This window comes from Melospiza melodia, chromosome 5, assembly GCF_035770615.1.
Source record: "Melospiza melodia melodia isolate bMelMel2 chromosome 5, bMelMel2.pri, whole genome shotgun sequence".
Taxonomy (NCBI): Eukaryota; Metazoa; Chordata; class Aves; order Passeriformes; family Passerellidae; genus Melospiza; species Melospiza melodia.
The window spans coordinates 12,078,301-12,101,465 of NC_086198.1; the positions used below are offsets into that span (position 1 = coordinate 12,078,301).

General features: G+C 36.0%; 1 long non-coding RNA gene across 1 annotated transcript; it reads right to left on the reverse strand.

The window, feature by feature from the left end:
- Positions 1-16,587: 16,587 nt before the first annotated feature.
- Positions 16,588-22,742, reverse strand: LOC134418977 (uncharacterized). The gene is made up of 3 exons (XR_010027914.1): positions 22,259-22,742; positions 17,672-17,790; positions 16,588-16,789 (listed from the first exon to the last, which is right to left on the reverse strand). It is a non-coding gene; the product is annotated as an uncharacterized LOC134418977 (long non-coding RNA).
- Positions 22,743-23,165: the final 423 nt, after the last annotated feature.

A 23,165-nucleotide genomic window follows, 5' to 3' on the forward strand; every position in this document is an offset into this window, starting at 1 on the left:
CTAGATGACTAGAATTGAACAAAGAATTCAGGTCAAGGGTATAACAGTGACTTTTTCCATATTTCAGTACTTGAGTGGAGCACTTTCTACTTCCACGAATTCTTGAAATGTATAGGATTAAAAAAGGCAAAGCTAATTGCAGCAGCATTTGTGATGGAAACATGGTCACAAAGCAGAAAATAACTTAGATACAAGATTGGTAGTACACCTTTGTCAAGACGACTTTAATTTTTATTGGAGTCTCACAGATGGAAGGACAGTAACTCACACATCACCGTACTACAACCAGTGGCCTGGGAGCCTGCCCCAAAGAGTTCCCAGTTTCCCACCACCTTGTCTGTCGAGTTCTGCTGCTTGTGTAAATGTTCAGTGTAATTGCCACAGACCTGCTTTGATGCCTCAAGTTTTCACTAAAACAAAAAAAACAAACAAGCTTTGAATCTCAACAGTCCAAAAGGCTGACATTCCAAACTGGATCAAAGTTCAGAATATTTTATGTTCAGACACTGCAGCACTTATATGATGTCCAAAACAATGCATTCAATGTCTGCCCCATACTCAGACAAAACACCAGAATCTTTGCACACGATAGAGCCACAGAGCTTAAACCACCTGGCTGATCAAAGTAAATTACCATACTGTCTAACAGTATAAATTAGAGTCAGGAAATAATTGTGCCATAATTTTTGCCAAAGTTCATGGCTCATGGGAACAGATGGAGTCTTACTATTTTTAGAGTAGATTAGACTGCTGATGCCATGGAAAAAGAAAAAATACTGAGATATTTTTTTTTTTCCTGTATTTACTGCATCCTTCATGACTGCATTAATTAGCCCTCAATACTGAATTGGACAATTTTCTATCTATACAGTTAATCAAATCAAGATTGATTCCTTGGAGCTGATCATCCCAGGTAGTTAAAAGTGACTTTATGCAACTGAAGGTCCCAAGTAGCTAAGGAAAATTTTCTTTCCCACTTAGTTGTGATGTCTTATTGAAGGACTTTCTATCAAACCACTGGAAAAAAAAATAAAGAAGAAACTGAAATAAGCTATCAGTTCCTCTTCACATCTCCAGAATGTAGAACACAATAAACTGCTGCCTGACTCAGTCTCTATTACTTATTTTACTTATTATATTTTCTCTTTGAAAATTAAAATGGTTTTTCTTGGAGGCTTTTAAACATAACGTGAAGGATTGTTTTTACTATTCTCACCTTGAACAGATGATCTTTCCTTTAGCTGTATTCTCAAGTCATCATTCACATGCTCTCCTGTAAAGCTCACACTGTATCAGAATGGAAATTGATTTCCTCGGTACCATACAATGCCCCCCTAAGTACAGTCGGTGTGAAATGTTGGCCTCTCAGGCTTGCCTCCAATAAACCAATGAAAAGAGAAAGAATCATTCCTCCTTTGTGGGATACTTTCATGTATTAAAGACAGAGCAGTAATTAAAAAATACATAATCCCAAAATTTGAAATTCTGTTCTATTCAGAACTCTAATTTAAAGCAAAATAGGCATCTTTAATACTGTTGAGTGCAATCAGAAAATTTTGGTGCATAAATTATTTAAAAATACTCTCTTTTTTCACTATTTGAGTATGTATTACCACTAGGTTTTTTTTAATATTATCTTTCTTTTCTCATATAGGAGTTTTAGCATGTTGAGATATCTGAAAACAAAAGAAACTATTCTGATAAAAAACTTACTCAAAACATTTGTACTGTTATATTTAATCTGGTGGAAGAGCAAATAAAAATGCTCCTCAAAAAAAAGAGGAAGCATCATTGAGGAAGTTACCACACAAGCACTCTTTAAAGCTAAGTAACAATAATATTTTCTATCCATTTTGTGAGCTTATATCAGAAAAAATGCCTACTATAAATTGTAATATGCAGAGAAGAAATGCCAATACAAAATGCAATTTTAATGGCAATGATCATCAGATGAAGATACAGAAACAACACCAAATGCATGGCATAATTACTGGAGGCATTGAAAACAGATTTAAAACAGCAATCAATAAGAGATATTGCTGACCCTGCAGAGTGTATAACATTCAATAAATATCTAGGCCAATCTAGTAGCATTTTATTAAAATGAGTCAATAACAACACTGTATTGTCTATTAAATTGATCACATCTGATATGACCACCAACATGACTGCTCCCAAAGTTACAAAAAAAATCCTAAGATAACTAGTGGAACAATTTCATGCCTGTAGTGGTGGTAAATTAGCATAGAAATTGTGCCAGTGTAATTAGATTGCTTAAGGTCTTTAAAAAAATAATAGCATTATCAGTATACTCTCTCATGTTGCCACAGTAAAACCAATGTAAAAGCAGTTTGCTGTTAATCACTTCTGTAAACATATAAGGAAGGAATACACACGCACACAGAAGATGCAGGGGGGTTATATCTTCAATCACAGCAGATTTAAGCTACTAGAATCAGTCAGCTTATAAACTACTTTTAGATCCCCTTTTTTTTCTTTTCTTCATTGAATACCTTCTTTCCAGAACACTAATTGAAACAAAATCTCACAGGGAAAGAAAAAAATCTTAAAAAAAGACAAAGAAAAAAACAGACCAAAACACTGTCACACAAACCAACACACAAATGTGAGAGAAAGAATTCTTCAAGTCAAAAAGGAATATATATCCTGGCACATGTGTGGTTAAATAAGAATGTCTGAAACATGGCAAGCAATATTTATGCTGTCATTTGCAGAATTCGGCATTCTAGCCTTATGAGAACACATTCAGATAGGTTTACATAATGTACCTGACTTCAGATGAAAATTTTGCAGTATTTCTTACAGCAGCAAGGAAACATGTTAATGAAAAGGAATAAGTTGTTTATAGGCTTCAGAAACATTCTGACTGCAAAGTATATATTATTAATAATCATAATAAAAATTAATAATAATAACAACAATAATGCAAATAGGCCAGCTGTTTTCAGTGTAGTCAAAGAGAGTTTTTTTCTGTTTTACTGCTGTGCTTAAGATCAACTTTGACCTTTTTTGCTTTATGTTGCTACTTTTCAGTAATCCATAATTCTGAGAGCCTTCCTTACAAAGACAATAAGGACGTAGCTTAGTCATCGCTCAATTAATTGTTGATCTTTCTATAGAGGTGATTTAATTTAATGTACAATCATTCATGGGATAAGTAAAATGCTAACATTTGCAAATCTCTGAGAAGAAACAGATCTATTCTTTTATTGCTGTAAATATTCAGTATACAACAACATAAACCTCAATGTAGCTTGGACTTCTGAAAGGATTTGCAGAAGAATAGCTAACTGCATTTTCATTTTCATTATCACAACTTGGATTTAAAGAGCAACAAATACACTAGAGACTGCTCTGTAACAGAGCTGATAAAGCCCAAATTCTTTTGGTAAAACATGGCCTATTTTCTTGAGTTAGAAACACATTTATGTTCTTTCAACCTAATAATATTTTTTGACTGTACTTGCAGCACCTACCTCATTATATACTATTCCTTGAATCTGTTGCAGACAACACACACAGAAAGCCAGACTATGTGAACAAAAATGCTCTTAAAAACACCAGTAATACTAATCAGTGTTCCCTTTATTCTTTACAGATTGCCACTCAAATATAGCTTTTCAACTGTCACTATTTCCTTCATCATTCTTTTACAATCCAAATTACATTTCCAGTCTATTGGTAAATTGGCATCACTCTTATCAATTTTTTTCTCTGTCTCTTTGTGTTATGTCATGAAAATTTCTTAAAATATATGCTTCTGTAATTATAGTGCTAAATAAGACTAGGAGAGCCTCTTCTTTGTTTAGTTATTGTTGTTTGGTTGGTTTGGTTTGCAGCTTTTGCTTGATTTGGAGATACTGAAATAACTTCCTAAAACCTGGGTGAGTTGTGAGCAGATTTTTGCTTGGAGTTAACAGTATTACTCAGAGAATCAGGTAATATTTTTTAAATTATATTGAATTTTCCTCTATGGTATAGCTGTGTCATCCTTGTGTGGAAGTGTCATCCTTCTACCATAAATTTAAGAATTCTACGTTGCAATTTCACTGACTTATTGACTGACAACAAGCTATTATTGTCCACACAATCAAGATGGATGCTTTTCTATTCACTAGATTTTTTAATTATACAGTTGGGCTGAGATCCATGAATTGTTGACATTGTTCACAGCTTCTGTAAGGTCTGGCTCACTGAAGAAACATAAAGCAGATAACAACAATCTAGATTACTTACTATCATCATGTTAGATAAGCCTTTCAGAAATTTCTCTTTGTGGTGAATACAATGCTCAAATGATGCCAGAAAGCCTTTTATACTTTGAGTCCTACTTTATTGGCCTATTTTATTGGCCTTTTCTTTATGAGTTAAACAAAACATTAATAATGATTTCTCAGAACAGGATTTCCATTAGTGGCATAAAGATTTACACCTCAAGGGCTTAGGTATAATTGTTCATGATTGCACAAGTTAACTGAATATACTGTGTTTGACAGCAATATGCTTTAAAAATTAGTTTATTTAGTAATAAAAATGTGATAGAGTGGTTGAAGTGGCTCAGAAGTCTGAAATTAATCAGCCACCTTTTCAGAGTTGTACTTCCTCTTCTAGAGGTATAGCTCTGCTATTTGTCTCCAAATGGTAAATTGCGCTGTTTCCAGAAAGGCAATATTTTAAAAAAAATTTTAACAATAAAATAATTCCTTTCAGAAGTCTTAAAACCTAAATTAATCTCCCTACCTTCCACCTTCATAATATTTCTCCACTCGAAAATTCAAACTTCTCATTCAATTAGGGGGAAAAAAGCAAAATGTCAAGCCTTCTTGGAAGGAGAGCATTTTACAGGTAACTGAATAAACTTTTTATTCCCTCTCCCCACAGAGAAATCAATCCACGTATGCATTTATTTGTCTGTTGCTCTGACCTATCATTTTGGTTGCAAAAATACCTAATTAGAAGATAAGATTCCTTTGCTCTAAAGACCTGCAAAGGAATGAGAGCCACACCTTTAGCTAAACATTCAGATCTGGATGTCAGCTGAAAACATTGGAAAAGAAGATCAAGATCTATCAAACTATCAAGACTGATAGTTTAGTGTGGGAAATTGCCCTCATCGAACACTGTATTTAAAATTGCTGCTCACACACTCTGAGTAAAATTCTGGATTGTGTGGAGGTGATAAACTTGGATGACTCTAGTTCTCCTTTGTTTAAGCAGAAGAACTTCAGTATAAATACTTTTTGTTTAGTCAGCTTTAGTTGACATGCAAGGCTGACACCACTCAGCAGGAATCTCAGCAGTTGAGACTGGTAAAGTTGCCCTTTCCCAAGAAGCTGGGATGGCAATGCACAATGAGGAAACAGCCTTTTGGCATCCCAGATCCTGACTAACAGGTAACAAGGCCACCTGTTTCTGCTGCCAGCTCACCACATTTACAGGACACAATACCTACCTCTGCTGCAGGGAAACTAAAGCTCAAGTGGAACCTCAATTTGGTAACAGACAGAGGCCCAAGAAGCCAGCTGTAGATTCAATATCTATGGCATTTGCACAACATATAGAAATAAAGCAGCTGCTGCTATGACTACCAAAACCAACCAGGTCCAGCTTATATTCACAATGAAAAGGGTTTTTTTGGTCCTCATAAAAATACTGGAATGTGCAACAAGAAAAAAAAATAAAGGAAAGTTCCATGAATCCTCACATCAATCTTAATTTAAAGTCATACCCAATGCGCGATATTGGCAGGACAGCTGCACTGGGCCTACTCATTTGCCAGACCAGGACAAAAGGTGAAACCAACTCATTGGCTGAGCCTAGGCTGCTACTGAACCCTCTGGAGCAGGGCCATGGTGCACCACACTGCACAGCAACTGCCCAGCCAGAGGACAAGTGGGTAAAAAAAGGCTGCCACAGATAAAAGAGGCTGCAAACAGATTCCTTGTCCCAGCAGGCAGGGTCACCTGCACATGTCCTTTTTTCCTAAAGAGTGGGATCTCTTTCTTAGAGAAAGGTGAGCATAAAAGGTCTGCTTGTTGCTGATTGGACATTGAAATTCTGTCTATTTTTTTGACGGAGCATTTTTTTTAAACCTCTTTAGTGACTGAGTTGCTGTTGTTGCTCATAGAACAATATACTGCTGTATGTTGAGAGCTGAACAGTCATTCACAATGTATTTATGGATGCAATCCATTTTAACCATGATAGCTGTGGAAGAAAGGCTTGTGCAACCCACAGACTTCACAGGCACATCTTTCTCTTACCTCTGTATCAATGTCAGTCACGCAGCTCACCTCAGAGTAATGATTTAATCTACTGACTAATTTTAAAAGAATTTGAAACAGGAGTGTGTTCCCAGATTCAGCATCAAAAGATATTCTTCATCAGCTTCAGTTGCACTGAAAGGATGCTGTGATCCATCACAGATAATTAGACATAGCAGCAGATGACTACTCACATTAATGAGGTGCAAAGCACACCTGCTAAGAAAACAATGGCAGTGTACAGCATGACCTACTTTCTTCCTCACTGTTATTCAGGTGACAGATTTGGGGGTAAATAAAAGCATTGCTTGAGTTTTGAAGGTAGTGAATATGAGAAAGCATTTTGATTAACAATATTTTTTCTTGCACTTTAATATGGAGTTTTAAAGCCTCTATCTAGAAAAAACACCCAGATGACACAAAAAGTAGCTAATGTCAGTGACAGTGAAACAGTAGGAGAATACTAGGTTTCAAGATATATAACTGTTGCTCATACCACCATCACAAAAATTTCACTATGTATTTTTACTATTTTTAGAAGGACAAAACCACTGTTTTGCCTAAAAGTAAATGATGAAACCTCATATGACCTAGCAAAGGCTTCTCTCGATCAAGTCTGAGGTCTAAAGTATGACCAAAAATTTAAGCAGAAAACATTTCCTGCCAGTAATGAAAAGGGAAGAGAGAAACAGAAATTAAAATGGTGGGGTGCTGTGACTGATATACCCATAGTCTTCAATATCCTTACTCTCGACTGGGAGAATGATATTCAAAGGTATCAGAGTACCACAAATTTAAAAGACTGTAAAAATCAATGGGATAAGCAAAGAACAGGTGTGATTCTACAAGCTTTAAATAGTCTTACTAATGGGTCATATGTTACTTACTTTTTGTCATCAATGATGAGCCAGTTCAACTCAGAAAAACTAACAAAATATTCATTTTCCTGAATATTTCCATATCTCCTTTTGGAAATCCTTGTTTCCCAAGTGGATTTTTTTTTTTTTTAATGTGTACTTTCCAGGAGGTTGCATTCCTAAAATAAAATATGTAAATTCAATGTAGAAACAAGTCATGAGTCTTTGTACATTCCAGAACACAGATCCAATACTAGGGTAGGTAGAGCAGGAAAATACCGAACAGACATTCCATGAAGCTCTGGAGTTAGAAATTCTGCAGCTTCCATATAATTCAAGAGCTGCCCCAGGGAAGATGAAACTAAGGAATAGATGAATATCTACTGCAAAGCCTGAAAGAAGATCACAGCTGCCCACAGGCTGAAGACAAAGCAGACCACGTTAACAGTATCATTTTGACAAAATCATAAACAGAAACTGAGATAAATATATTGATTTTGAGCCAGAAAGACTATGCTCCGTCAGTCTTTATCTTTTCTTCAGAGCTTTTAAAACTGGTATCAACTATTTTGAGGCAAATTTCTATATACAATACCTCAAAGTAATTTCATTTTCTTTTTACTTCTCCCTTTTGTGGATGAAATCACTCTTTTCAGTCCTCAGATTATGAACTAAAAGATCATAAATTGCATACATCCTTCTTCTATCAGGTTTCACAGCAAATAGCATCATCTATTGAAACCTGTCCCAAAAGCTACCTTCATGTATGGTTCATTCTCCTCTTGCTTCTAATCTAAGATTGTAGCAGGAGGCAGAGGTAAAAGCCTTCATGTGGTCACCATACCAAGAACTATAAGGCCAACATACTGTTGCATAAACAATCATGTAACAAGAATAAATTACTATATATCATTTTTTAAAGGAAGTCATGTGGCAAATTCCATTGTCTTCTAATTAATTCAGGCAAACAAAATAACATGTTTGTACTTTGAATATTATACATACATATCTCTGATAGTTTTATTACATATCCTATGTAAAGCAATATTTGAATCATATATTTATATTCATAACTATATCCATGTTGGGTATTGACTTCTGCTAGGAGGCTAGACTTGGAGGAGAAGGAAAATGCCAAATCTTGCAAAAGCAAGTGATAGAAAAATACAGACATTGCTATTTCAGGCTGACCTTTAGATCAATGACCTTCTTCTGCCCTAAAGCATCTGTCAACAGGAAGTGCCACAAAACACCATTGCTAACCTTTGGTCTTTAATTCTCCTCTCTTACTATGCCCTGCAATTCAGGTTACATCTACTCTCCCCTGAGCCATTAAAAAACTCCTGGATTTTGCCCATAGGGCATTTATTGCATCTCTTACTTTCCAGTATTTAAAAAGCCAGATGGCAACGGTAACACTCACTTTCTCTGACGTAATTTTCTTGGATAAAAATAACTGTCAGTCTGCATGGTTTTTAACAGTAAATAATGAATTTATTCAGTGCTACAAACAAACCAGACTGAGTTTCAGAAAGAATCAACAATATCGAAACCTGTCTATTTTAAAACTTTAGCAAATCTGCTTGTCAGCAATGAACTACAGATTTCCAACCTGCCATTTCAAATGAAAAACACTTCCAACATTCTTGAATAGCGTGAATGAAAGTTGGGGTTTTTTCCTCCTTCTCCTTTCTCACTTATTTTGTCCTTCCTCACTTATTTTGTGGATGCTACTTTATTAGAAACTGAATTTAAAGTTCATCCCAGTATTCATGACAGATAGATAGATATATATATACAGTGACAACCTCAAGTACACTGCCATCACTCACACTGATATGACTTTTGCCTAGCAATTTAATCTTGTTCTGACTAGCCACAAGGAAGCTACATGTAATTAGTGAATAGAAAAAAATTTAGATTACGTTTATATTAAATTGCTTTATAAGCAAAGGCACAATTTTCTGAGAAGTCTCTTTTGAGTTTTGCTCACATAGGAACATCAAAGCCCAAGTAACAAAATGAAGATGTAGACTCAGAGAAAGATTCATCATACAAAAAGATATAATTTTTTTTATCATGTGTAGAGTGAGACTGCAAACAGATATGATACAGGATTTCATATGATAAAATTAAAGCAGCTTAGAGTTAAAGAGGGCAAAGGATGTTATAACAGCCCTATTCTATAAGCAGAGCAGTATTCTGAGATTTCAGGACAATTATGTTTAACAACCAAAGGCTTTGACTTTGCTGTTTAGCTTTTATCCAATGGTTTATATTCTCCTAACCATTAGGCAACTTTCTGTCTAATCACTTACCCACTATATAAATTAATGGTTCTGCCATTCTGAGGTATGTTTATATGCATAAAGAAAACTGAATTTACTGGAAGTCTGAAAGCACAGACACTCAAAGTGAATTAGATGTGCAGCTGGGAAAGAAAAAAAATATTAAAAAAAAATCTAGAAGGGTATTTGTCCTTATTTTTTCTAATTTCCAAAAATAGACAGATGGGATGCAGAGAAACGAAGAGAACTTGATAAAATATAATCTGTGGTAAAATTTGTGAGCTGGTTGACTGGTTTTGCATTACCATATTTTGGGGAGAAGGACTCTGGCAACCTGAATTTCACAGTAAGACAAAAAAGCAGCCAAATTTTGTGGTGGTGGTAGAGGCTATGTGTGACAAGTTACCTCTGCTAGTGTATTAGGCCATGGTGTCATGCACTAAATCTAAGTTCTTTGCTTAGAAAAGGCAATTCTAAGGCGTGAATGGGAACCAGTAACTCAAACTGGAGCCTGCTAACCCTCCATCTGAGCTAATGCAGCTGTAGGAAGCCCTGGGTACACATCTTATCTTTGCCAACCCTCATTGCAGATGCCTTTGCAGGACATCTCTGACTGCTGAAGGGGAAGAGGGTGGCTAACCCACAGTCTTTAGGAGCAAAAGTAAATCCCAGTAGTGCCTAGGGTGTACAAGTTCAGTTATGGTAGATAAAGACTGCAGGGCAACCACTGACGAATGGGGCAATGATGACTAAGCTCATCCTCTTATGCTTTGATTGCACTTGCAATTAGCAATTCTTGCTAATTGCTTAGAGCACAAAGGTGGATTTTTAGCAGAGCTATTTCTCCCTGTACTATTTATTGGGAGAGATACTCTGAATGTTGTTATTGAAATAGTTCACTGATAAGGTTAATACAGACATGGGACTTCAGGGCTTTTAAAGAAGATGTTTTTAAGGTCTAGCCCACAGGGACATGAAAGCACAGCTTCAGTACAGAGAACATCAGAATAACAGGTTGGGAGAGAATTTTGCAGCCAGTCCACCAAGACTGTTTCCCTCTTGACCTCTGAAATTGATTTTAAATATGCAATAGTTATTACAAATTCTGCCTAAATGAAGGTTTAAGACAAAAAAGAAGTGACCTGAGAGTGAACGGGCTCCCCGTTTTCAGGGAAATTGGAAGCAGATACACAATGTCCTGGATTTGGCTTGGCTTCCATCTTGATGTTTGTCTTGTTTTTAATGTAGAAAAGAGCAGAGGAAACACAGCCTTGTGCAAATCAACTAAAGATATAAATAATAATACTAGGGTTAGTTTGACGTATAGTTCATTCTCCCGTTACGATTTGTTCTAAACCTTTCAGGATAGTTTGTTCTGCACATGCCACTCGTGCTCAGATGGTGTCATGGCTTAACCCCAGCTGGCAACCAGTCACCACACTCACTCCACTGGTGGGATGGGGGACAGAACTGGAAGAGTCAGAGTGAGAAATCTCATGGGTTGAGAAAAAGACAATTTAATTGGTAAATCAAAAGACACACATGGTAGCCAAGCAAAACAAGGAATTTTTCACCACTTCCCATCCGCAGTTATTTAGAACAAATGAATTGCTATATATGAATTTTTAAGCAACCTAGATTCTTAAGAAATCTAGACTGACATTAAAAATACATTTAGAGCTGTGATCATCCTCTGTGTTGTGAACATGGTTTTGTAGGCACAGCTGCACTTTAAACAAATATATGAAAGTTCAGTTCTTTGTTTTAGAGAGAGGTTAGAATTCCTATGGCAGCCATTTGCAGAATATCTATCTTATGTGTAGAGCAAGACAAATTACTTCCTGTTTTGATGATTTTTTTAATATTATAAAACAGTCTTAATCACAACACTTAACATTACTTCTAGAATATCCTACAGAATCTCAATTCTGAAATTTTACATTCTGGCAGAATTTTTCCTTTCATAGAATCTATGTAGAAAAGTGGATGCTTCAATGGAGCATCCCTGGACCTTGCCATGCAATAGTGAATGGGATGGTTTTGGTCTTGCATCACACTCCAAAAAAAGAGAAATATCAATAATGATTGCAGTAATGTAAACAGATTGATATATTTTTAAACAGCTCAGTATAATTCTTAAGTTTACATCATTACACAAAAACAATATCTTCAGAAAATGCCTACACAGAAAAATAACAGATTTTTTCATACAGCAGGATGCTTTTTAGTTTTAGAGCACAGTTTATAGGAGTGAAAAATGCAAGTAAGCCTCCCACGTAAAACACATTTTAAAACCAACCATGTGGAACACTCTCCTAAACTTTGCATAGAGAAAAACAAACCAGGACAGCATTTAAATACTTCTAGTGTCAAAATGTTAGGTCTTTGATAATGGGTATATGTGAGAAGGTTAGCTACATCTATTTTAATATTTTTGACAAACATTTCTAGCCTGCTGAATGAGCACCTTCCTCTCTTTCTCATTTTCAGGAGAGAGACAGAGGTTATGAGCTGTTTAAAGGTCCAACCAGAGGTTGCCCTTTCTATAATTGGTGCAAAAATCTATTTTAAAAAATGATGTATCTTAGCTGATTATCTTACCTTAGCTGATGTAGTTTTTTCTTTAGACAGCTTCATGCTTGCAGTAGCCAATTTCCTCTGGAATATCAATTTCTGTGAGCAGGAAGGAAGCATACATCAAAGTAAATAAAAAGGATGACACTTTTAGAATTAAGTAACCATTATATACTTTAAATTTTTAGTCCAGATATTACTGCTAAGTTCATTTGTTCCACAATTAGAATAATTTCTAACAAACATTTTTTGGTTTTCAGTCAAAGAATTTTTAATGATTTCTAAAAGATGCAAGATTAGACCTGATCAGAAAATTTTCAAAGCAAAATGACAATTTTTTAAAATAGAAGCTCTTCAGAAGAAAATAATGCAAAATCTTGTGCCAGAAATAAACATCCTGTGACTCCAAGATATTCTTGACCACACCGGGATGGCACACTATAATGTGCTGCTGACGCTCAGTGTACTTTCAGACCATGAAACTCAAAGTCTTGGTTCAAATGAGAGACAAGAACTATAGACTCCTATGAAACATGTCTGGACCAATAACTTCTGTCAAAGGGTTTACATTTTGCAAAAAAAAAGGACAGGTGAATTCAGCCAGACAGGGGAATTGGACTAGTCCTCTCTTTCATGCACATAGAAAGATGGACTTCTCCAAGAACTTTTTTCTGTAGTGTGCAGTATAAAAAAAAATCAAAATTAAATAAGTCCTGCTATGATCAACAGTAAACCATCTCTTTCACAATTTCTACACAAGGGATGTAGTCAGAGAGCATTTAACATCAGGTTCCTTCAATTTTACTGGAGATCACTGTTAAACATCGTAAATATTTCATCAAATTTCTTGTAATCTGGGACACACAAAAATACTTAAATGAGTATCTGAAAAATTTGCTAACATAAAACCTCAATTTAAAAGTGACTGTAAAAGATAACTAACAAAAAATGACACTGAAGACAATATATATACACACACACACATACTCATGTCCTCAGGTAAACATAGCGTAAAATTTTTTTAAAAATGGAAACAAAAATATGCAAATTTAGGTGACACATGCATGTGAATTTTCTGATATGTTTAAATATACTACTAAAAATCTATGTTATCCATGGAAAATTTTTAAATATTTTACTGAAATATTTCCCGGTTTCAGATACCAAACATGAAAAAGCAGAAAGTAGCACCAGAGAATTTGCTGTCAATTGCAATAATGGAACGAATATTGAAAACAATTTAACAGGAACATTCCTATCTTCTCTGTTCTCTTCAACCACAAAAAAGTTTTGCATTTCTGTTTCTCTGCCCTTTTTATTACCAAATGTAATACAACCTGATTGTTCCGTAACTTCAATAATTTATATTTCAAATAAGGTTTACAGTGTAGGTAGACAAAGAAAGGGAGTAGCAGAAACAGAAATCCCACTGACCAGTGAATGATCTATACATTTAATCTATAAAACTGATCTAGTTTTATAGATTAAATGTACAGAGAATTAAAAACCTCTCCAGAATGATAATACTGAGGATAGGTGGAAGAAAGACTGTAGGGAGAGACAAGGTTCAAGAGTTCTAGGCTAAGAATCAGAAGGCATTTATTGAAATCTATGACTAGAACATGTATTACTATGTAACTGGGACACTTCATGCAAAACCACCAGATGGACACAATTCCTAAACAGCATGTAAGGATTAGGAGCAATGATCAGAGATGCTACATTATTTTTCCCCTAGAAGAAAAATCTTTGCACAACACTAAGAGCGCAGAACCATAAGGCATTTAGAGAGAGACATAAAGCAGTCACATGTCTTAAGATGACTTCCAAAAGTGTGATACACAATATTGCCTCCCTACAAACATGTAGATATGCAGTCTCAGTTGTACTGAGGTGCAAAATGTACTTGGACAGCTCAGCTATTAATATCACCACATTTTCTCCCCAAACTCTACCTATAGTACCTGATTCCCAGACAAGAGGATCATTATATTAATCCAGATCTCATTTTTCATGTATAAACACAAATTTTACAATGCATGTGCCTTCCCAGAGCTCAAAGAAATGCCCAGACACACCTAGGAAGTGAATATAGCTTCAAAGAATGGCCCCTAGCTTTTCTTACAAATCATTTTCCTCTCAGAATTTTAAGTCTTTAATAAATGAAGATCAGGAGGAAAAAAAAAAAAAGAAAAAACCCCACCCAAACAATACCATTAATTAACAAAATCATAAAAGGAAACAAAAAATTACTGATTTTATATCTCAAAATTCAACCAAGGCTAGGACAAATCATTACTTCAAGTACACTTCATAGGAAGGCATAGTAAATACATTCCTATAAAGTCTGCTTTATAAGAAGGTACACTTCTGCACGCACACTTTCTTTTTTGAAAGGTCAATTAAATGCCAGCAGTGTAACCAAAAATGAGAAATTGTTTAACATTCAGCAGTTATAGCTTGCCTGTTGGTATACATTACACTTAATTATACACTTCACAATCATTTCAGAAAAAAATTCATAAAACATTTACAAAATATGTTCAGCCTGTTAGTCATAACTACTTTTTAAAAATACTTTCAGAAATACAAATAAGTGGAAATTTACTCTACTTATTTAAATTGGTTTGAGTCCATAAAGAGTCAGCAGACAAAATATCTTAAAAGCCCCTGGAATACCCATTGTATCTTCAAAGATACAATTGCAAATGAATAAAATAAACTATCATATATTTATGAGATTTTTTTTTATCCTTGACAATCTATATCTGCTATTGAAGGATTTAAAAAATAGTAAATGCATTCCTATGAAGTCTGCTTTATAAGAAGAAAAATACATATTTTGTAAACTGATGCAACTTCTGATAAGCTGGCAGGAAATGCCAGAGGGGGAATCGCAGACCACCAGGTGTTTTTTGCACAGTAGTCAATAATACTGTCTGTATTCAAAACATTGTCTCTAGTGTGTTTTTCTACTTGGAAATATCCCACAAATAATAGTCCAAAAGATAATTGGATATTTTATAGATTGTCATTTTCAAAGTTACCCAGTGTACAAAACACGTTACTAAGGTCCAACTTCTCATATCCTCAGTCTCACCAGATATCTTCTTTTTGGTCAATTGTGCAGCAAGATGACATTAAAACAAAAGAACGGACATTCAAACCTTTCCATAAAGGATTTAAATCAGCACAGCAGCAAGAGAGCCCTCAAACGGGCCAGCAGGAAGCCAATAAGAAAGCAGATACTTATCAGCCAACAAGATAAGTCACTCCTGTATTTATTTTATCAATTTAATTTTGTATTCCAGGATTTTTCAGAAAATTTTTGTTTATTTTCTAGCCCTTGTGAAAATAACTGTTCACTTATTCAGTTTTGTACTTCTGGAATAAAATCTGGCATTACCCTCGAGAAAAACCCTCTATTATTTTATAGAAGTCTACATGCAATGAAACACCTTTAGGTTCTCGAGAGGTGGATGGCACAAAGGCCCTCCAGCAGTCCCCCAATTCCCCAGCAGTGTGATCAGTAGTTCTGTGAATTCAACTCACCTTTATAGAAGGGTCATCCACAGGCCCCCCAGGCTTACTGCAGAAATTATTCCTAATTCACTGGAGCACAATATTAATTACAACAGAGCATTTGTGACTTCAGCCCTCACAAAAATATACGCATCAATATGCTAAAAGACAAAGTTTGATTTATGCCTGTGTCTGTGTATGCTTTCACTCTTCTTCCTCATCTGTATTCATCTTAGCAGGATAATTAATTAGTTTTATATCATCACTGTGTGTGGGCTGAAATGCAGACCCAGGCTCTTTCCATAAAGTTATTGGAGACAGTAAAATTGTCTGTGGGCACTGTAATAGCAACAAAGGTGATCCTGTTGATGTGACACCCTTTGACCTGATGCAAGGTGTTTCCTTGGTATGCAATGGCAGCACTTGCCTTTCCAGATATTAGAACAGCAGAGTTGTACGCAGAAGTCAAAGCCTGAACCAAGAATCAATAATGCTTAGGGAAGGATTCCTCAGTGCAGAGAGTGAAAATAGTGCCTCAATCATGAATCAGTCATTTTAATTATGCATTGCTTGACATCTTCACTCTTCCATATCTTCATTCTTCCATATCTTCACTCATGATCATGAGTAATCAAGTGACTTATTTTGTTAGCCTGCACACCAATCAAACCCATTTCCATAAGTCACATGCACAGGTTTGGTAGTACAGAGTGCCTGTGACTTTGAGTTTCCAAAATGTCATTGACATTTGAGTGGGTTGACCCTGGCTGGATGTCAGACACTCACCAAAGCTGCTCTATTACTCTGTTTCTCAGCTGGACAAGGGAGAGAAAATATAACAAAGATTCACGAGTTAAGATCCAGGAGATATCACTCAGCAAATACCGTCACGAGCAAAACAGATTCAAAGTGGAGATATTAACCAAATTTATTACCAACAAAATCAGAGCAGGATAATAAGGAGCAAAACAAATCTTAAAAATATCTTCCCCCTACCTCTTCCTCCTTCCCCCTTCTACCTCCTCCCCCTCAGAGATGCAGGGAGGCAGGGCATGGGGAGTTATGGTCAGTTCATCACACGTTGTTTCTGCCACTGCTCAGGAAGAGGAGTCCATCCCCTGCTGCACTGTGGGGTCCCTCCCATGGCAGCCAGTTCTCCATGACCTTCTTCAATGTGAGTCCATCCTACAGGCAGCAGTTCCCCACAAACAGCTGGAATGTGGATCACTGTCACAGGATGCTGTCCTTCAGGCATGTATTTTATCTATAATATAATAAGAAAAACTACATCACAAGATAAAGTTGTTAACAAAGTAGATTGTTCAATATTTTGCTTTTATTTTTACTAGTGTCTCTTCTCACTTAGACCTATATTGACTGTGTGCCATTTACATGATATACAAAAATTTTCATATACTTCAAGAGAATGTCAGTTAACAAAATCTGTGTACTGGTTTCTACTACAGGTTTCATGAAGCAGATTTATATGCATTAATACTGATTATTCCTGAGGACAGGCCTCTAGATGGTGACCACTTGCATGGGAAATGTTCATCTCCCTTATACACTCTATTATTAATGTTCCTGCTGTTATTGTTCATTTATTATTATTTCCTTGCTATTTCCAGTAAATTGTTGCATTGCATAAATAAGCTCTATTGTATGCATAAACTGTTGTATTGTATAAATAAGCTCTAAAACCAGATAAAGAACATTTTTTTAGCAGTTTGCTTGCATAGATGAATAGATGCTATAATTCAATGAAATTTACTGAAATAATGGTTCTTATTTTAGCATGAAGATATTAAAACAAATGAATGCAATAAAATTTATTTTTAAGTGCATTTGATGTTCTACAGTTTACCTCAGTATCTCAACACACATTCATCAGTCAGCAAGTACACACTTTGAAACATCAGTATGGCTTTGAATTTTCTTTGGATACAAAACCCGTTTTTGTGTTTTCAAACATCTGCACCAAGTCTATTTGTCCCTCTTCTAAGGCACTCCAAGATCCAATGAGTCCGAGGTTCTTTCTGACCCTTACACTTATAAAATATACCATTTCTACAAATAAATTTGCAGTATTTTTGGCTTTAGGAAATTCACTGCTATCCTTAAAGATGAAAACAGAAAGAAAAAATACCTTATTAAGGAAAAGTAATGCATTTCAGTGCAAGCAATGAGTTTCCTACTTCATTTTTTCAGCTGTTGACCCCAAGATGATCTGTGCCAGAAAGAGTTAGGAGCTTTTCCTTCCAAGATCTGTAAATAGTGTAAGATTGAATAATTAGTTATAGTAGTTTGGCATCTACAGTTAGTCCTCATAATCAAAGACAATCTTATCTAGTCACTATTTTTGGATAATCATAAAAATGCCATTTGCAGAAGTTTACTTTTGCACAATTTAGGTACACAGTGCACTTATATCTAAGAGACTTCACAGCCTACTTTTAGTAGCTTTTCAGATAATAATCATAATACTATCTCACCACTTTGCAACAATGTTACACACTTTTCAAAGAGCTAGATGTAATATGTCTTCAGATAATGCACAATTTGTCTTCTGTATTTTTAAAGTATTGTTTAAAAAATTTACATCATCACATATATTTTTTTATTCAACAGCAATTTGTTTCCAGTATGGCTTGGACTTAGACAGTTAGTCATTCTAAGCATTCACCTTCCCCTACCTCAGGCTCCTGGCTAGATGAGCAATTATGCTGCATTGTCTCTGATCCCTGACCAAAAGGACATCTTTATATTTGTAAGGAGGACAGCTTAAAGCAACATCTGTCTAGTACAGCAATATTATTTACAGCCTTCTGTTAAAGATTTCAAGTTTTCCAAGCAAACCTTAGGTGACATGAAATTGCAGTTATGTTTTCAGTCAAATAATTCAAAATAAGATTGTCTCATTTCTGTGACTATCTGCCATTTACTATCATTATATCCATCTTCTTATTGTCACATTTTCTGATATTAAATTATTATTCCCATTACAAATTTGCTACTATTTTTCAGGTAGTGCTCTAATGCACTAATGCCACAGGCCCATAGATAGATAACATGCTAGAAATGTGAGGGATAATGACCATTCATGAAAGCTCCTTAGCCACACGAAAGGCATAAGCTGTTTACAAGGAGCTAAGGGCAAGATAGAAGGTTATACCCCGACAAATTAAGCAAGCAATTTCTATTCTAGCCTTGATTCTCCTACGTGAGCACAGACAATCACAGCTTCTATATACATTGGTTTTCTTGCTGTGTCATGTTCTTTTTCTATAGAAGACAGACAGGATTTCGCAATGATTTACAGGATAAGCAACAAAATTCACTCAGACAGAACTGCAGTGCCAAGCAAGCAATTAATGTGTGGTGTTTGAGTGCTGGATTATGTCTCCAAATGAGTCACGTACGTCCCCTGCCCCTGGTATCAGCCATGAGCAGGACTATTTTTTGCTATAATAATCAGTGACACAGTTACCTGTCAACACCATCAACTGGCAGGGGCATCAGAAATTTGGATTCCAGAGCAGGATCCCATATTTATTAAACAAGGCTCTGTTGCAGGTAATATTCTAGCCCTGTGATACATTAAAGCAGCACAGACAATTGCAAGAAACAAAAGCACTTTTAAATGCTGGGTGTTTTTTCACTGCTGTTAGTTAGTCTGCGATTTGACTGGCTTTTACTTCATTGTTTACAATTTCCAGTTGCTTATCAAATATATGCAGAATACAAATTTCAATGTGTGGATTGCTTATAAATGGTTGACAGTAACAACTTTGGTTTAAATAGGTTTTATTCTCATGAATATTCAATCATTTGTTTTTTCTACATCATGTTGTTTTCTTTCCTGTCTGGGTGACATAATAATTTGAAATGGTTCTGCTTTCTTTCACATCTAATGCTATTTTACACACAAAACTTGGAAATGTACCCAAAAGTGCATTTTCTTGAATAAATTTCCCTGTATAAATATGTGTGCGGGGGGGCAGGGGAGGGGGGGCTAATTAAAAAGCCCATATACACAGTCAAACCCAGATTGTATTGGGAAGGCAATGAAATTGCTCCCTTGCTGCACACTGTGAAGTGATCTAAAAATGGAAACTGCTGTGCTACTCTGTTAATGGAACAGGTTATAGTACAATTCAAGACCTTCCTCTCTCATTCAAAAATGACTATGGCTTGAACAAGAACATTATCTCTTTCTCCTGAAATGCACATATAGAAAGTGATTTGCTTTCTGTCCTTCATTACAGACAGGTATGGATCCCACTTAAATCTGCCCAAACTGAAGATAATCAGAGTGGAAAATGCTGGGAGATGGCAGTCTCACAGCCTACCATGTTAATGCAAAGCTTAGACTGTTTTTCCCAGTGGATCAATTTACATTTATCTGTATTAAATTTTGCCTAACACTTCATTCATACCTGGATCTTGTAAAGCCCTGTTATGAGTCTGTGCCGTCTGCCACTGACCCTCCCAGTACCTTGAATAACACAGTATCATCTGCACATTTTCTCTCTGTCTCTGACCAAGTCATTAATTGGTTTATCTTTCAGCCAATGACTCATCCATGTTACAATCTTTCCTCTTGCTCCACCAATGCCTCAAAAGCTCTAGGAGAATGTTTGCCTTTTGGAAACTTCGGTACATTATTTTAGCAGACCAAATCATCCCATTGATATGCTTGCTGCTGCTGCTGCTCTGAAAGAACTTCAAGAAGCCATAAAAAAAGTACAACCTCTGCCAACAGAGGCTGTACCTCTGTGCCGAAATCAGCCCTTCACCAAACTTCTGCTGATCTGCTCAGTACAGGATTCAGAATGGCAGCCTATGCTTCCACACTTTGCTCCCACCAAAATTTTTTATTTAGAATGTAAGAGTTGCCATTCTCCTGTCTCTGGATACCAGGGCTGCTCCAAAGGGAGCCTACAAGCACAATGTGCTTCATACTTCAGCTGTGTTTGAACTAGTATGTGAAAATTAACCAGCCTGATGATTTTGGGGGATTCCTTCCACCTAATTGTACCACATACTCTTCTGCAGTCTGTGTGTTTTAAACAAATCCTTTTCTTGACTCCTTTTTTCCTGTGTTAGAGCCTTACAGGGTGCAAACATTTTTGCTTCTTCCACAATGAACATGAATATATTAAATTCATGGAGCTTCCCTGAAATGGCCTCATGCTCTTTGAGTACTCCTTCTACAGTCTGGCTATCACAGTACAGGCCATCTGGTAGGCTTCTTTTCCAAATGCACTGGGAAAGTTATTTTGGTTTTAGTTTTGTTCCTTTAGCCAGTTTTTTCTCACTTCTCCTTGACTTGCAGAATAATATTTTGTATTTAAGCCACCAACATTTATGATATCTACTTTTTTTCTATTTATTTATACTTGCATTTATTTTATTCCTGTGATGATTGTCAGGTACAACCATTATGGAGCCCTTGACAGTGATCACAAGGACAGTAAATATACAGGTCTGTGATAAGCCATGATGTATGACATGATTCTCCTGACCAGGTCTGTACAATGAGAATTGCCTCCTCTTTGTAGTTATTATCATCTCAGGTGATCACCAAAAGGCACATCCCCAAGCTTTTTCTTTCTTTCTGCCTACAGAAATATTTTTTAACTCTGGCAGTAGACTCTCCAGTGAGTCTTGACCACCCAAATCCAGGTCAGTCATGAACTGTGGAAAGAAGCCATGCAAGCATAGATGGCTATATATAGATACCTGATTCCCATTAACACAAGCTAACAGAAGCATGTCAATTGCTCTAATTAGATTGCCAAAGTTTAGCTAAATTCAGGATTCACCAATTCTGGCAGCAGTGCAATTCTCAGCTAATTCAAGCCATGTACGTAGTGTATCAAGAGAGGTTATGAAGCCAAAATGTGTCTACCAGAACGTTGAAAATTTTTCTTTTCATGCCTTCAAAACAAGTAATGAAAATCAGATATATTTTCCCCAACAGAAAGAAAACATTCTCTTGTATGAGAAAGAGTAAAGGCACCAGTTCTATTCCAAATTACTGTCTCTACAAAGATTCCAATTTTATATATATATATATATATATATATATATATATATATATCCTGAGGCATACCTGGAAATACACTAGCTATACATTTATGTATTCACTCCATAAAGGATTCAGTATTCTTTCAGTATTCTTTCAGATTTTGCACTGCATATAATAGCAACTGGCATGATGTCACCACCCAGCTGGTTAAAACTAAAAGAAAGGGCTCTTCTTATTCATTGCCAATTGTATCCTGTAATGATAATGCATTCATTTCCCAGTTTTGTATAGCATCTTATGATTTTTTCGTAACTATGGAAACTATTCATTTTTGTTTGAATAAAAATGTGTTATAATGCCATGCAACTTGCTGGCATATAAACTAAGGCTGCCTGCTGAAACTAGGATGCCAGAATTTGGTTTTCCCACTTAGCTTTAAATTGACGTGTTCACTCTTGGTGAAGAAAGGGCCTGTCTTTGCCAAGGAAAAAAAAAGTATTTGTCCTGAGTAGGTGGAAAAGGTCATTCAGTTCAGTGCACAAAGCACAAGTGCTGATGACTGCTGACTGAGGAGTGAGTCAGTCAGGCTGAGCAAAGAAAATACTGGAATTACCTTTTACTAAGCTCTGGCATCAATACCAGTCAAGAGAAAAGAAAGAGGAAAAAAAGAGGAAGAGATATGAAATGACAGCTGAAGCTTACCTGCATCCTAGAGAGAGCAGCTGGATTCCCAGTCATGAGAACACATTTCAGCAGCTCTGGCTTAGGCTGGCGTGTGTAGAATCACTGATGCAACACTCCAGAGTTGACTGTCCTGCTGTCATTCTTCAGGCCACTGTCATCTCAACCCTTAGAAAATGCCTGCTAGCACCTAATTCCTCTTAAAAACAAAGTCCCTGAATTTTTATTACTTTTAGTAATAAAAGTTCAGGGACTTGGTTTTAGGAGGAATTTCAGGCTCACATATTAAAATGGATTAAAGCATCACAACAGTAGACTTTTTCTCTTCCTAATTCACTCCCATCTGTGTTTTCTTAGAAAAGGAGGAGATTTTATTCAAGTCAGTTATTGCTAGAAGGTACAATTTTACTTCTTGTATTGTGGCAGCTGTTTGCATTTCCAGTACACCTGAAACTTTAAATACATCCTTGGTTAGCTGGGCCCTGTTCTGGTCTCTCATCAGTATAACAGAGAATGGTAGAATAATTCAGGTTGGAAGGGATTTCAGGATATCCTCTGGTGCAACCTGCCATTCAGAGTGAGGAGCCAAATTTATTTCAGACCAGGTTGCTCAATCCAATTTCAGCAGCATTCCTCCTAAGGAATCTGGGTAGAGATAAAAGAAGAAACTGCCTGCAGCAAAAGTAATAAATTGATAATTTGATGAAGGACATTACAAACCAAGGTTAACATAATACTCGTATTTCTTCTTAATCCAAACAGTAGTTTATCTTGAAATATTATCTCCAGAATTACTTTCAGAATTCCCTATCCAACATCATTACTAAGTTTCATGGCATTACTTCTCTAGATAAAGTTCAGTATGTGTATAAATTTCATGTGAATTGAAACCTGAAAGATTCATACCCTTTGATCTTTTCAAGGCATC